At 43.9% G+C, this 13,368-nt stretch overlaps 1 protein-coding gene across 6 annotated transcripts in view; it reads left to right on the top strand.

The window, feature by feature from the left end:
* Positions 1-13,368, top strand: part of FOXN3 (forkhead box N3) — a 200,094-nt gene that overhangs the window by 38,678 nt on the left and 148,048 nt on the right. The window lies entirely within an intron of this gene.

Raw genomic sequence — 13,368 nt, forward strand, 5'->3', positions numbered from 1 at the left:
AACTACTTGAACACCCTGCCACTGTGGGCCCAGCCAGGAGCACCACACTTCTAAGGCCAGAGCAGCTTTCAGACTGCAGCTAAAGCTTCTGCTACTGTTACTGTTCCTCCTCCTCACAGTTTGAGTGACTGAAGCTGAGCCTGGCTGCAGGATGGGTAAGGCTGAAGTGTGGTTCCCTCCCGAGTGCAGGCATGGGCCACTGGTGGGAGCTGGGGACAGCTGTGAGCACCAGGGAGAGAACCCAAGTGAGGGCAGCTCGGTGATTGCTGGAAAGGGAAAATGATATTTTTATTCCAGCAGCTAAAACCCTTTTGTATTTTGGTTTCTTTTAGCAGCTATTTATCCAAAACATTTGGGAGAAAAGCTGTCTCTTTATTAAATATTTAACACCCTTGCCTTCAGCTGTGGGCTGAGAAAGCTCCCAATCCACATGTGAGTCACCAAGAACTCCTCCGACAGAAGCAGAGGAATTCCAGACTGGAGATTGCTAGAGGAAAAAAAAGCTTGCTGCTTTGGAAAAAGTCCAAAATGGTTCACATCTCTCATATATCATAAAACGAGCACTGCAGTCAGTCTGCTGGGTGTGTGGACAAGGAGTCACAGAGTCCCAGATCTGAAGTGGAGAAGCTCTCAAAATGCTAGGGAGCATCACACCCTATATAATACAGATGAGAAGTACACCCAGTAACTGGTCTTTTATTAAATGCTGTCTGCATTTGGATCCTGACATGTCAGAGGTGACAAGGTATAGATCACTGCTTCCTGTAGTAGTTTGTTCCATTGCTGAATTAGTGCTAGTTTTAATCCATTCAGCTTTCACCTCCAGCCATCCGTTAGCAGGCGTCTCTCGGCAAATCCAGGACATCCATGATTTGGAAGTGCCCTGCTCACTCAGGATGGCAGTCTGGGATTCATGTTCAGAGAGAATGAGTGCAAGCTCCTGCAAAAAGAGCATATGGTAACAAATGGTGCAATAAGAATGAGTTGTGATAACAAAAAAGGTCACGGCTGTCCCTAGCACTGCTGGTGGTGAGCACTGTGCTTACATGTGCTGTGCAGGCGTGGAGCGTGTGATCAACTCTTTTTATCTCTATTAAAGTGACAGGAACTGAAGGAATAAAATAAGATGAAACTTTTTTGGCATGTTTCTCCCTTTGGCCAAATTATTTTATCAACATCCCAAAGAATTTTTCAGCTGCAGATGTTGTGTCAGTCTCTGTCCCATAGCCAATTAGAGACATCTCCAGCAGTGGTTTTTCACCTCTTTCCTCTGCGGACCACTTAAAAATTTTTACTGGTGGCGAGGGTTCCTCGTATAGCAAACTTACACTGCCTGACAAGAGGTTTACTCCTCCCATTACTATTTGTGGATACTTAAATGGGGTTCACAGTATATAATAGTATTTTCACTGGTTGAAAACCATTGGTCTTTGACACAGGTAGTTTCTGTGCACTCTGAGATCACTCCTACAGGGAAAATATGGCCATTAAACATTTTTTAGGCCATGTGCTCTGAGTACTTTAAAGGAACTTCTTGTAGCTAATGTGCCTGATTCTGATTTCAAAGCAATGCTTCTGTATTGCCTTGTTTTGAGCTTATTCCTGATTTAAAATTATGAAAGAATTTTTTCTTCTGGCTCTTGAGCTTAGAAGTGCAAGCCTTACAGCCTCACCACCTAGCCCTACATGGTGCCTGTTGGAAGGTGAGGGGCGACACCAGTAGCAGGTGTTAATAACACATCCTCCGTGGGGCAGCACTGACTAGTGAGCATATTCTGGTACAATCACTTGGCCACTTGGCTCCCTTGGCCAGGACCTCTGCCTTGTGCAGGTGGGACTTGCACAGCTACCTTTTGTTTATGCCTGCCTTTTGGGTGGAAAGCGTTAACAAAGATGACTCTTTCTGGCCTGTGCTGTGTTGCCTTATATGGGAGGAGTGAATGAGGCTGTCAAAAGTCAGTTTGAACATTAAAGACTGAGAGTGGTCAGATCTGATGGGCATTCTGCAAAAAACAGGAGACAAGATGACCAGGAGATGGTTTGTCCCAGCACTATGGAAAATGTTAGGGCCCTTTATAAAACTCACTGACCAGATGTGCTGCAACATGTAGCTGGATGAACGTGTGTGTAAGGACTCCTTACCAGCAGGAGCTGGTGTGGCCAGCCACCTGTGCCCTGAGCTGGCCAACACAGCTGGCAGCCCCATCCCCTAGCCATTGCTCACATTGCCCAGTACTGCAATCACCAGCTCTTTGATGAAAGGCAGGTTCATGTATCAGATTGTTGAGCATTAGGGATAGGGGATTAGATTTGCAGTGTAATCTTTCTGTAACATGCCTCTTGATCCAGAGACTGTGCCTTATAAAAGAGCTCTTTTCTCTCTGACATTGGGGAGGCCTCCTCAGGGACAACTGTCTTCTACCTTCATTTGGAGATAGTGAGGCTGCTGCTGACCTGATGTTTGTCAAGGTCACAGCTGCACCAGGCAAAATTAGTTCTGTGCAGGACAGTTAAGTAGATTGGATTTTCTCAGTTGTAGCTGATTTGCTTTCATCTGGCTTCCTCTTGCAAAACCATTTAAAGTCCATTCCCCTTTGCCCCCCACTGCCTATTTATGGGAAAAGACTGGAAGGGGGATATTCCTGCCTGAGGTCCAATTCTGCTTCAAGCCCTAGTCTTATATCTTTCCAGGAAAGTGTCTACAGAGGCTGGGGCAGGCTGTGTAATCACTCTGGAGCCTTGGGTTGTATTTCATCCCATCATGAATGTTGTAGGGCCAGTCAGACTGGTCCTCCCCTGTGCCAGCTGACTGCAGCTTTGCACTGTCTGCTCTGGATCCAAAACCCTTCTGGGACCCTTCTGCAGATTCCTGGTGTGTCGCTGCAATTTTAACTGAGCCCCTTTCCAGTCCAGCTTTGTTTCTGGAACCTGATGAAGCCAGTTAATCTGGGTCAAAATGCATCAAAGCCCATGTCTTCTAATCAAGGAAAAAACCTTCTGATTTGAGTAGCAGCTTTGGCTGGTTATGTTCTGGCCACTAGGAAAGCTGTCAGCTCCCTGGCTGTGCTGGCAAACCGTGCCATATGGTTGTGCGTGGGAAGCCAGTTCCTTGGGAGCACGGGGCGCTACCAGAGGGAGAGTGATTTTCACCCGGCTGTCTTTCCCTGCAATGGCTTTGCCAACGGGATATAATTATGGTGGATCTTTGCCTGCTTCCTCAGGTTGCAAAGCAACCACCAATGGAAAAGACCTCTTGTTTCTAGGCATCCTCCTGTTTTCAATCCCTTTTTATTTTAAGGTGTAGTGAAACCTGCAGTCTGCAGAAATTGTTGCCTGGTGCATTTGGGAAGAGACGGCTGGAATTTGTGGCAGACAGCTGACAGAGTGCAGGCTCTGTGATACTGATGATAGACTGTATGATCCCTGTTCATCTCTGTGGTGTGAAGGGGGAAAATTCATAGGGAGGTTTGCTTGAGGGCCTGGCAGGGGCAATGTGGTGTGTGAAGGGGATGTTTCCTTCTTTGCATAGTCACCTTCAGCCTATCAAAAATCTTTGCTAACTGGGACTATATGGAAAAAGGGAGTATGGAGATAATTGAAGCAAAGGGGATCTATTCTATGGTATGTTCCCACCTCCCCAAAACTGTAGCTGATCAGAGTTTAAGGGAGATGAGCTTTAGTTTCTCCCAGAGCTTCATGTCTCTCCTCTCTGGGTACCAGAACAGTGCTGGCAGCACTTCTAGGTCCTGAGGAGTAGGGTACAGCCAGCCTGAGGGAACCAAAAGGGCCACAGAGAGCAGGTCTGTACCCCAGTCCAGGAGTGACAAGCAAGTCACCTTGACCTGGTTGCTCTGGTCAGCTGTATTAACAGAGAGCCTGTGTGATTCTGAGACTGTGGCATTCTGCAGACTGGCCTGGAACTGATGCTGGAATGTCCTTGTGTAGAAACTGTTGGAATAGAGAAGCACTAAAACAAGATTTTTATATTTCATTTTCTTTTCTAAAAGCTTTGCTAACTAGCCTTGTCTGTACTGCTCTGAAAACATGCAATAATTCCCATTTGTCTTTGGCATTTTCTCTTGCTTTTTATTGGTATCTCCTCTGATGTTGTGACAGTATGTCCTGTGCTGGATTACAGGTATAAATAGTGCTTTGGGGTTGGGCTTTTTAGTCAACATGCATTTGGGAAAGGTGTTAGCAGCTGTCAAGGGGACAGTGCGCAGCCTGTGAACGTGCAGTAGTTGGAAACATCAGCATCCTTTGTGTCTGTATTTCAGAATAAGTCTGAGGCATGAGGATTTTAGGTTTTCTGTTCAGAGAGTATTACATTAGGAATATGAAGTATTTGACAGTTCTCTTATATTTACTCTTTTAATGTCAAAATGTGTCACATCTGGTATTAATTGGTGGAAAATTATGGCTCTAATTTACCAATTTGATTGTCTGGGAAAACTGAAGAGAGTGTAACATAATAAATGAATGCCTATTAATCTTTAAAATTTGTCTGTTTACTGTCTGCTGAAGCACCCTGTTATGTGGTGCTGTGAGCAGCTTTCTGGAAATACTGTTATTCCTGGAGAGGAGTCACTGCCTGGGGGGGCCATGGCCAAAGTGGTTCAGGGTCACTGAGGGGAGGCTGTGGCCTGCACAAGTCCTGGGCCAGTGGTGCCTCAGACACTTGGTGAGGAAGGGTTTCCTGCAGGCAGGAAGGAGGCTGCCATTTGATAATAGCCCTGACAGGGTGCAGGCACAGTATCCCAATTCCCTTGTGCCCGGCAGCCTGCTCCACACTGTCCTGGCTGTGGGGCAGGAGGAGCAGCACGTGGACATGGCCTTCGCTCCTCTCTGTCCCTTCACCTGCGGCTCTTACCTCCCTCTGGGTTTCTTAGTCCAAGGCACATGCTACTGCTTCATTGATGCCCAACACAATAAACATATTTGTCCCCACTAATTGTTTTAATCATTATTAATGAACATTAAATTTCCAACCAGAGCTCTCCAAAAGCCCGAATTTTTTCAAACTTGCCGACACGGGAGCGTAGGCAAGAGAAGTCGGGTTGTTCTTTCTGGGGCTGCCAGTGGAGCAGTTTGTCTCGCTGGCAGTGTGTGGATCAAGCCCAGAGCACGGATACACTTTGGCAAGGCACTGTCACTCTGTCCTGACAAGCCCAGCTCTGAGGAGACAGGCCTCCACTGCCTCTGCAGCCGACAGGCAGGCAGGCAGAGGAAGCTGATGGCAGCACACTGTTACTTGGGTACTGTGTGTGGATGGTGACAGGCTCAATAGCTTTTCTATCAAAAGACACCCATGTGTTTGTGAAAATACATTTTTGGAGGATCAAATACCAGGTGCTTATTTTAGTAGCAGAAAGCCCTGAAACATGCCAGCTCTGGAATAAGCTGATTCTGAAAGCTGACATATTCTGTATGATTATTCCAGTATACGCCATCTGTCACTAGCATATCCAAATATTTATGTATTTTGATTATTATAACTGTTACGAGGGTACTAAAGCTCATAAATAATTTCATTTTCAGCAATCATTTTATTACTCTTCCATGGTTTGATAATGACATTTTACATGTGCCTGCTCAGACTCCGACGCAAGGAAGAGTCACAGCAGGGCTATGCAAGTGACAGCCTTTTCACAAAAAGCCTGTGGCCAGGGGATGCCTGAGCCCATGTCCTGCCTGGGTCTGTGCCAGTTCCCACTCCCTTCATCTCCTTGGGCTTCAGACTGTGCTGTGCCTTCATTCAGCTCCATCTTGCCTCATCAAGTGACTGCACTTAGATTGGCAAATGATATAATATGACTAATTATGTTTAATGCAGATAATGTCTTATAATCAAAATAAAGAGTGGATTGCAAACAGATCCTTAAAGGGCACCAGGCGTAGAATTGACGCTGTATTTATTACCAATAACATCGCTGAAGTGCTAACAGCTGCTCGGCTCCAGCAAGTGCGGCCCCTTTGTGGAGTTTTCCAGAAGAAGAGCTAAGTGTATCAGAAGCACATTACTGCTGATAATAGTAATTAGTTCAGTAGAGCTCAAAATGTTTTGTAAAATATTATTATCTTGATTTTGCTACTCTGCAAACCGTGGCAGAGAAACAGCCTCCTTGGCTCAGAGGAGTCACTGCTGTCTGTGGGATGGCCCTGGATCTGATGCAGGGCTGCTGCCCTCTCCTTGGGCAATATTGCTGTCTCCAGCTGAGTCTAGAGATCTAAGGGATGTGCCTTCTCTGTCTCGGCCTTCATTTTCACCAGCGTTAGCAAAGAGGCTTCTCTAGATGGAGGAGTGCACTGATGTGGAAGTAGATTTGGGTGTTAGATTTTTGAAAAGCCATTGTTAAGCTGAAAAAGGAAACCACAAGCTGTAAAGGTTGACAAAGCTCCTCTGTAAGGGACTCTTATTTTGCTGTGTACATTCGTTTTCTCTTGCTTACTAAAGGGATAAAGTGCAATCTAGGTTTCAGAGAGAGATGGCTGATTAATCTGTCTGCCAGGTACATATGGAAATAAATTAGCAAATGGTGCATCTGGGATTAGACTACAGCAGAGATGATAAATTATTGCCATCTTCCATGGCTGTATTACTGAAGCTTCACTGGGTTCCCGGTACTCAGTTACTTGCTATTCACACGGTATTACTGTGGCTGTGGGATGGAAAGCCTCTGTATTTGATGCAATTTTCTGTGATATGCTAGTTTGAGAACTGATCTGGTCAGACCCATAAGGATATGCTGTACACTTAGATTAAGTAAAAGCAAAGAGATTTGATTTGGTTCTTCTGCTCTGCATGAAATTCTGCTGGTTTCTGAGTACAGGAATGCTCAGGAAGGAGAAAGGCAAGGACCTGAAAGAGGTTTTTCCATTAAAAAAACCTCTGTGGTCACCCTCCACCCTTTATCCCAAATAGCGGAGTTATTTATCTATGCTAACACCAAGTTATGCTCTCTGAAGGAGAGCATTCTCTGGCCTAAACCTCTCCCACACTCCCAGCTTGACCCAGATGTAGTTCTACAACAACTTGCCCAACTCCTTCTTATCTCTGAGATCAAGAGTGAAACACCACGAGGGCAGGTGGTATTTGCACTGAATGCTGATACAGACTTCTCAGCTGTGTCTCTGCTTCTGCTGCATTTTTCATGTCTGTTTAAACTGATGTGTAGCTGATGGGCTGGCAGCTGAGACATACCAGCAATGCCTAACACAGGACATGCAGGTGGAGTAAATGTGACAGCAGGCATGTGGTCTACTGCCTTTCTGGAGGAAGAAAGGGTCATGCAGAAGTTCTCATCAAGTCTGTGGCACAAAACAGCTGTGGTGCAGAGGTGTCAGACCCTGTGGCACACCAGGGAGCTGTGGGAGTGGTGGCAGCATTGCTGGAAAAGCTGCAGCTGAGCTTTTAACAGGAGCTTGCAGCCTGGTGTGGAGACCCAGTATCTCTAGGTCAACCTGCATGGGCCTTCCAGATCTCTCAGAACCAGTGCTTGTGCAGGGGGCTGCTCCTGCAGGCTGACTCTGGGGCACAGGGTGGAGATGAGCAGGACAGGATTGTTACAGAGCTGCTGGCTGCTGGTTGCTGTTCAGCTCCCACTGTGGCACTGGTGAGTGGGTGTGAGCCTGGGGCCCAGGGCACAGCCAGCCTGTGCTGCACTGGTCTGCTGCACCTTCAGGCTGGGCCAGGTGAACTGCTGGGCTTGAGGGGCACTTACTGGGTGACTGTGGCCACTGGTTTTCTGTTCCAGCCACTCCTTGTGGTCCGTGAGTCCAGCACAATTATGGTGTGTGTGTTTGTAATTGGGTAAGGCTAACGAGAACGGTGCCTTTCAGTACAAGATGCATGGGTGGGTGCTGTGCTATAAATCTGAGCTAGCGAGGACTCTGAGAGCTCTGTTCAATTAATCCAAACACAGAAATGTTTACTAGCAGTAGATTTATTTTCCAGTGACTTCATTTACAAATTTTGGTTAACAACAACAGTTTACTCCTAATACGATCATGTCAAGCAGCAAGTGGAACTTACTGTTGTTCCTGGCCTTTCCCACCAAGTGTTTTGAGCAGAATGTGGAGTGAGTCAAAGGAAGCACTGGCTGATGGATGAACAGATTGCAGCACAGCCATCTATTCTATTGCGCACTTCCAGGGAAACCCCAGCAAATTAGATGTGCAGTTTTTAACTATACAGAGAAAACTAAAGAAATTACATTATGAATGAAAAATTAGGTGGAAACGTCGACTGTCTCATAAACAATTCAGGAATAACTCCCTCTAAAATATTCTGGTTTATGCATGCATTTAATTCGTGCTCTGAGAGCAAAATAAAGTTCCTAAGATAAAACAGTCTAATAAGGATTTATGTAAATTTATTTGAACAAAGCAATGATGTAGTTGCCTATAGTAAATAGTTTGGAATGTGAAATGGTATTTACGAACTGCTTCTCTCTATATGAATACAATAGATGATAGGGGAAGCTACATAAAGAAAACATAATTTTACATTTAAAAGGGACTCTGAAGCTGTGTCTAGTGAGCAGGACAGGCAGTCAAACAGATTGCTGAGTGTCTGATAAAATAATCTCTAGCTTGATTCTTCCTAGGCTATTTATAGCACATGTTTAATTTAAAATTTAGGTATGTGCTGCAGATGACCCTAACAATCATACCAGGCCCATGTATGATAATACAAATTGTTTGCCTCATATTGCACATATGCCAAAATCTCAAGTTGCTTTGCATGCAGAAAATCAGGCTCTGTATCCTCAAAATATGGCTGAAAATAGGAAAACAATTGTAGTCCCCAGCTGCTACGGGCATATGGGGCCAAATTTATCCCATCTGTTGAAGGTTATGGAGTTCTGCCAGGGATGACTTTGATCCTGTATGTCTAGCAAAGTGGAACCAATATGTCAATATAAGATGTCATGCTACTTCTGATGTTCTCCCAATAAAACATCATCATTCAAAGTGGCGTGAATTTCCCAAGTGCCCAAGTCACAAACACTATCGTGGGGGATGTTTCAGAAGTGCTCTGATTCTTGCTGTGTTGATGTTAAAGCAGTGAACAGCAAATTGGCTTTTTCCTCAATGAGGGCTCGAGCCTAGGGGCTGCTGGTGGAATGAGTGTGTATCAGCCCCAGGCACAGAAACCAGGGGCCCTTTGAAACAATTTTAGCAAAACACTGCAGAACAGAAAGCTGTTTCTGCATTCAGGTATTGCAAAGCACATTTCACTTGAAAAGATTTTTTTGAATCAGGAATGATAGTGCCACGTAGAAGTAGTAGGGTTATTTACTGTATTTGCTTTGGCATACCAGGGCATCTCTATATGCCTGGTGCTGGGCAGACCCACAAAGTCTGCATTTGGCTTCAGCCATTTACAAGTTTAAGAGGCATTTGAATCCCTTGATTTGGACAGGGCTAGTTTCCTAGTCCCCAGCAGGGCTTACTCTCTTGGGGGCTAGAAAGATTCAAGTAAAATGATGCTTGTCATCTGACTGGGGTTCTGGTGACATTTTTTTGTAGTTAAGTTCCTCCTGGTTTATTCTGGACAAGTTCTAAGGGTCACGTGTAGGAAAGGTATGTCTTGTGTTTAGGACTTCACTGGTGCCAACAGAATGGTCTTTCCAGCATGAGGCTCGTGTATTAAAGGCAGTAATGAACAGAAAGTGACTCTCTTTGGTCTCATGCTTACAGTAAGGCTGTGCTTTTGGGCCCTCCATGCATATCTGAGCAAGGCTGGGAAAATCTTATAAGTGCTGGCATAAGATACCTGCAAATTAGGAATCTCAAACCAGGCTGGTGTTTATTTTCAGCAATGCTCCATTGGACTCTGTGAATGGCAGATTCACAGATATGTTCCTTAGCATAGCTGACAAAATTTTACATATAGTTATCATGGAAGATGATTGTGGAGTTTGAACTGTGACTGCAGACATTTATAATTAAATTACTTTGCCCCCATTCCGGATATAGTACCTTATAAAGAGGACTTTGAATGGCTGTGGACAGAACCACTTCAGTCTCTGTTCAGAAAGCACATAGGCACAGTTATGCTGCACTGAAGAGGTATGAAAGTACAGTGGACTTGCCCCACAAGCAGCAAATGGAAGATCATCTATTTTGCTCTATTTATTCCTTTGTGATCACTCTCTTCTCCCTGGGGCTTTCTCATCTGCACACTCTGCATTACTTATGGACTGCTAAGCCAAATCTCCAAAGACATCTGAGAAAACCTGACAGGTTCAGTTTCGAATCTCAATCAATGCTTCATTTCCCTCCAAACCAGAGTTAGCCCCTGGAAACTGGGGTGAAGGCATATCTGCCTTTTGTTTGGCTCTATGGGAAGCCATTCCTTTCCTGCAGCAGATGAAAATCGGGGAGATCACCAGATCATTTGCTGAGATGGCACATCTTCCTCCAGAAATATTTGGTTAATGTTAACAGCTCAACTATTTAATGTGCCAGGTTATAGTTAACACTGTCTATTGCTTGTAATGAGCTAAACTGGGACGCCTCTGTCACTTGAGGGTGCTACAGCTGAAAGGAGGGTTTCATAAGAAGCTCTTGATCTGTCAGTGGCGACCACAGCTCTTGCATCTTCAGCTGAGATAAAAGCACTGTTTGCTTAACAGGATTGAATTTTCCTCAAAGAAATAATTGAAACAATAGAAGAATCACCCAAACCTGCGCTGAGCATTAGCAGATGAGCTGGTTTAAAATCGATCCATTTGGAAAGGAAGTAATGTGCAGATTGGTCAAGGTAATGATGGTATCAGATGATAAAATGGACGCAAGGCTGGAGAAAGCTTGTGAGGGATATAGTGTCACCTAAAAGCTTTGCAGAAGTGCTTTTATTACCCTGAATCAGCTTGGTTTTGCACTGACACTTAGCTGTTTGCAAAGAATTATACCTGCTTCTGAGATAAATACATCTGACAGTGAACTCTTAACCCCTCTTTTTCAGGCCCCTTCTGGGCAGTGGCCATGGAGAAAGAGATGCCTTCAATTTTTCCAAATACAGAGTTAGAGAAAATGGGGTGCAAAACTATGGTACATAATTTACTAGTGAGCAGAACACTTCAGGAAAATTAGAGTCATTATTGAATGTAATGAAACCTGACAAATTAGAGTTTCATAGGCCCTCCCTAAGATTAGCGTGATCCATTAAACATGCTCTCTGACTGCTAAATGGCGTTGTCCCATTTCCCCAGAAGAAGTTGAGAAATTCTGAGGTAACTCTGGCTAACAGCTGATTGAAAGCACCCAATCAAGAGCTCCTTAAAGTAAAAGGAGAAATTATCCTGATTAACATTATTTCCAAGAAGGTAGTCTCTAAGTAGGCTGTAAATTGTGTTAGAAGCATTTGGGTATTGCAGGGAAGGCTGAATTTGACACTGAAGTGGCCACAAAGTAATGTACGAAGTGGAGTGATCAAGGGAAGAACATTTTGTTGATTGTGGTGGGAAAATTGAATTACTCTCAGTTGCACAGCTATTCAGAATATGTACATTAAAGTGAGTGATACACAGTTTAGAAGAAGAGCAAGCAAATACAAAGAGCAGAAAAAGCCCCTTTCACAAATCCTTCTTGCCTCATTATTTATATCTTAAGATTGTTTTCACAGGGCTGGTCATGAATGCCTTATCCATTATGCAAAGACATCCCAGCGATGCAAACTAAATCAATACAATAGTATTCCTTAAAATAATTGCTTTTTCCTTGACTGATTCTACATTAAAAGCAACCTTTAAATGACAGCCATTAGCACATGAGGCCTGGTCACTGGTACTGACTGAGCTTCATGAGATAAATGGTGAAGGGTTTGTGTGATAGAGTTGGTACTGAATTTCACAACAAAGCCTTGAGACTGGGAGTTAGTGAGAGAGTGCATAAGCTGCCAGTTTGGGATAAAGGGTCTTTATCTTGTGGAAGAGGTAGCACATGGATGTTCTCTACTGCCAGGTACTTCAGAGACCACCTTAAGAGGAGATGTGTGGCTGTAGTTGAGCACAGTAACATTCCAGCCCAGATTAGCCTCTCCGTTGATAAAATGTCTCAAAATCCAAATCTCCCATCTAAAAATGCTGTATAGCATATGTGTGCTGGAGTGATGCATCTGCAGTTTAGTTTTGCTTGTTCCATGTCTTGGCCAAACCCATCACCCATCCCACGTCCCAGTTTGGGGGGTCCTGCATACTGCCAGGCACAGTCCATAGTGTCTTTCAGAAGCTTCCAGTGTAATGATGCCTGACAGTGAAATGCAATAAAAATTAAAAACTGGAATAATGGCAGGCATAATAGATGTTTCTGATATTTCTTCAAATATTTAAGTGAAATGCTAAATGACAAGTTAAAAGAGCCACATGACTAAAATTTAATGCTAAGAGCTGTCTAGTGTGATGATGTCATCTTGTTTCATAACATCCTTAAAGCTGACCAAAACTGTTCTAGAAGACTGATTTGTGGCTTTTTTCCAGGATCACGTATTAAAAATGGCTCAGCTAGTGGTGCTTTGGGTGGTGTTTCAGCCAGAGCAATGGGTACCAGTACAATGTTAAGGTGCCATCATGGCATGTAAAGAAGAATTGAAGGAAGAAGCTTTGAAAGGTTGGAAAGGAAAACAATCACTTGAAATACAAATAAGATTTCTGTAATCTTACCTCAGCCTAGAAGGAGTCTGTCAGCATGGCTCGTGTGGTGCAGAGGAAAACATGATGAATGTGAACATAGTCCTTGAGAAGTTAAGTTTATTCCCCCCTAATCTAACTGTTTATAAACATTTATAGTGCCCATCCCTGTAATATCTGATTTGACATTGTTGTTCAAACCTCTGTTTGACATTGTTGTTCAGGACTGGCAGCTCATGCCTGCAGTCAAGAAGAGATCTTTAAGGAAGATCTCTTTTGATTATGATGTAGCTTATACATAAAACTATTTAGGGTAGCTGCTTACATGCATCCTCTTCTAAAAGATAAAGCTTGAGTGCAGGCTGAATGCCTGCTACCTTCTCATCTCCCTGATGTTCGTTATAAACCAAGAAGACAAGTTTTTTAAAAGCTATTCAGATGTTCTGTGCTGTAACTTTCTCTAGTAGATATATTCCTATTGATTGCAATGAAACACACAGGGTAGAAGAGAACAGATCAATTGAAAAGTAAAGTTAAGACAGCAAGCACACTTCTTTTCCACTTACAGTAATGGAGGCAGTTAGGGCTGGATCTATCCCAGGTGTAATGCTGCTGAAGTCAATGAAGTAGTACCAGCAATGAATTTGGCTCCCAGTGTTCTGTTTTGACCTTTTCAGAAGGTTGCTCTGCAGGAGTGAAACTATTAAATACAGCCAGCGATACTTTAAGTTAA

The sequence above is a fragment of the Zonotrichia leucophrys genome, chromosome 5 (assembly GCF_028769735.1).
Source record: "Zonotrichia leucophrys gambelii isolate GWCS_2022_RI chromosome 5, RI_Zleu_2.0, whole genome shotgun sequence".
NCBI lineage: Eukaryota > Metazoa > Chordata > Aves > Passeriformes > Passerellidae > Zonotrichia > Zonotrichia leucophrys.